Here is a 3,843-nt window from a genome sequence, read left to right on the forward strand (position 1 = left end):
ATCTGCACCAGATGCAAGGCTTGCAAAGAAAAATTAAATTATTTAAATTCATTTTTAGTGGCGTTTGGTACATTATATAAATCTAATTCTTCAGGTGCTGCATTGTATAGCACTGGCCTGGGACTCTTCTGAATTTCGTGGTAGTGAAGACTTATGCTGAAAAATGCTGATGGAACAACAGCAACCACTGGCCCCAGAGGCTGGATCAGCATCACTACTGTGAGAGCAAAGCTTTGCAAAAGTACCTTGGCACTGGAGAGGTTCCCCACTGCAGCTGTGAAGGATTGAGTTTGCCCTGGAGCATCCCCGAGCCCATCCAGTGCTGGCAGCAGGACCGAGGGCAGTGCCCCAGACCCTGAGCTGGTGCTGGGTGCAGCAGAGGATGCTCAGCTGGATGTGTCCAGCAGGGCAGGGCAGCCCCCAGACCCCTGCCTGGGCAGCACTGGGACAGCTCTGCGGGCCCCAGGACAGCCCCTGGCTCCAGGGAGCCCTGGCCCAGGACCGTGTCCCTCTCCCCGGGCTTTGCCCCGGGCCAGCGCAGCTGCACGGGCAGTCCTGGCAGGGGCAGCACATCCAACCCTCCCGAATGAACACAGCCGCGCCTGTCGCTTCGGAAAATAGAGCTTTTATTTGTTCATACAAATAGTATGAATTATCAGAATTTCATTTTCCTAGAAACATCTTTCTCTGTGTAAAATTAATTTGTGTTGTACATACCACAAAATACTCCATATACTTTTTTTAAGATTTTCTTTTTTGTGGCTTTTTTTGTTTGTTTACCTTTCTATTTTGTTCTTTTTTTTTCCTTTTTTTTTACAAACTGGCTACAGGACTATAGAACCATGTTACAGACAACACATCACTAATAGCTATACTGCACTTCTGAATACAGGACTGAATGAAACTCAGCCATAAATTAAAGTTACAATGTGAAAAAGAAAATCAACCAATCAAACTTCTAATCACACCTCCAAGCTTAATTTAAAAAATAAGGGGGAGTATTTAAAAAAAATGCATCGATTCCAATATTAGCAACCAGATAAACACCACAGAGAATTCACCTTCATTGTCATATTTGTTAGGTAAGGCTTTTTTACATTAAAAGTCTAGTGCAGACTTCATTATAAAGGATATTGATAAAATTTGCTCATGGTTAGAAGAGTTATTCCTCACTCTCTGTATTTGCACTCTCCAACAAGTTTGCTCCACTAGAGTTCTTCGCAGCAGGGCTTGATTATACAGATTAAAGCCCACACTCTGCTGTACAGCTGAGGAAGGCATTGGGATATTAAAAATTTGTTTCCAGGAAAGCAAGGAAGGCTTGCAAGGGGATGCAGAACCCTTCAGGCATTGAGCAGCCGGCAGAGACTCCGGAGGGAAGCGCCTGGAAAGGAGCCCATGCCAGCACAGGTCCTGGAGGCTCCACCAGTGAAACACTGGGAGGTGGCACAGCCATGGCTGAGAGCTCACCCAAGGGCCAAGTGGAGAGGTCAAGCTTCTTTCCATGCATTGCATAAGCTGCTAAAAGGAAGACTGAGGTTTTGAGAACCAAAAATCACTTGTTCTTCCACCAGGAAGTATTTTCTTAGTGCCTGCAGCTCCTTCCCCTCAGTCACCCAACAGTGGCAGAGTCTGGGATAAAGCAGACACACTCCTGCACTCATCACCTGTCCTGGCAGCAGGAAACAGAGCCAGGGACCTGGCTGGAAGCCAAACCCCTCAAAAGTGCATAGATCCACCCAGCTGCTCAGGCCCGCAGCTGGATTTTGCAGGACAGAGGGAAAGCAGGGGCTGTCAGCCTGCAGAGCCCAGCAGGTCCCTCATCCCACCTGAACCCTCTGAAGTCAGACTGCATTGGCCCAAAGTGTCATTTCTTCACTAGAAAGGGCTCAGGGCAAGAAGGAGAACTTCCCTGTTTGTGGGAAGATGTGTTTGGAGGCAAACCCCAAGGAGGGATTTAGATCCTGCTCACAGCAGCTTTGCAGGCAGCCCAGCCTGATGCTGTTATGCTTAAAACCTCCTTTTCCTTGAGGTCACTCACATGGATTCCACCTCAAGTGTGAACCCACACATGGTGGTGCGAGTCCCGAAATCCCTTTGGAGGTGTGACACTGCTGAGCAGGCCAAAAGCCCTCAGGTTTAAACAGAGCTCTGAAGGGCAGCTCCCTGGCACTTGCAGCACACCCAGAGTCAAGTCTGCTCTTTGCTCTGTCTGCTGGAGCAGGACTAGCTAGAGACCCAGACAGTGCAGCCCAGGCTCTGAGGAACATTTTCATCACCCAGCAGCCACAGCAGAGAGATAGAAGGGGCAGGCAAGAGTGAGGAGGCTGCAAAAGTAAAACAAACATTTGGGAAACACCAGTGAATGGGCCCTACCACAGCTGGGCACAGCTACAGTGGGCAGCTCTAAGGGGGAGCTACGGGTAAGTATGGAGAGGTGGAGGGCATGGATTTCCATAGGCAATGCATATGAAATTACATGTTCTGCCCATTGGTGCTTTTGTTGTTTCCAGTTTCGCTCACACTGCCTCTAGAAGTGCTCTCACAGCAACATCAGGAGATGCTCAGTGCAGTGCATCATTTCAGGGCTGCAGATGAGGTGTGGGGAGGTCTGCTGCCCAGAGACATCAGAGCTCTCTTTCTGTTAAACATTCAGTGAGAAAATCACTTCTGCTGCCACCTTGCTCTGAAAGTGTTCCAGTCAAGCTGGCAGAACCTCTGACAGCAGTGATAAGGCATTGGACACACACAGTGCTTATCAGGACCTCCTGAGCTCACAGAACACTGGCAGAGCTCTCAGGACAGCCCACCTAACCTGTCCTGGAGTCCCGCAGCAAGTGCTTACACCCGAGGAGAAGGATTTCATTCAGGTTAATGGTTGCATGTTTGGAGCCTCCTGTCCTGCCTGGCTGCTACCCCGGTGCTCAGCCAGGGCACCCAGGGACAGCCAGGAGTACCCCAACCCCAGCATGCCCAGATTTCCCCCTGCCTTGCTACAGATTCACCCTTGTTGGTAAAGCAGCACTTCTCCCTGGCTCTGAGCAAATGATGCTCCTTGGGAGACACCACAGACAGGGTGCTGGACCAAAAACTGATGGGAATTAAGAGGGCTAAGGGTGATGTTCCCCAGCCTCATGCACTGGGAGGTGCTGTGGTGGCCGTGGGGCTGGAGGTAACGGTGTCTGTGCCATGTCCTGGGACATGCTCCATGCTGGGCATGATGCCAGGCTCACACCTGAGGTTTTCCCAGTGGTTCTGCTGGTATCTTTGGTGGGTGGAGGGTGCTCCACGTGCTGCAGGCACTGCCATCTCCCAGCAGTGCCTGGTGTGCATGGGTGCTCCTGGAGCGATGCTTTCTGCAAGTCACTTTGACCAGCACCACATGTCACACACAGACGCAGCATTTTACATTTGTCCTGCAGGAAAGATTTTAAATGCATAGAGGGATTGTGGGAAAGAACCTCCTGGACAAAAAGCAGGAAGGAAAACTGTACTGAGGAGAGCTTTGCCTATGCAACAAGCTCTGCAGCTTCTCTGCTGGAAAAAGAGCACATTGGCCTCCTGGCAATCCTAAGCAGGAGCCCTTGGCTTGGGGTTCCCAGGCTTACAGCCACTGGGAAAAATGCTGCTGCTCAGCAGAGGTATGTGGGGTGCAGGGATGCCCAGCCTTCCTCCCACCCACCCCAGAGAAACACCCCCCAGGGCCATGGAACTAGCCAGAAAACTGTGGGATGAGGGAGCACAACAGCGGAGCAGAGACTGGGACACTGGAATAGGGAAAGCAAGTGTTTATAAAGGCCAGATACCCGTAACAAAAATAAACTTGTGCTTCCCCTCCCTCCC

The sequence above is a fragment of the Fringilla coelebs genome (assembly GCF_963513975.1).
Source record: "Fringilla coelebs genome assembly, chromosome: 19".
In the NCBI taxonomy this organism is placed as follows: Eukaryota; Metazoa; Chordata; class Aves; order Passeriformes; family Fringillidae; genus Fringilla; species Fringilla coelebs.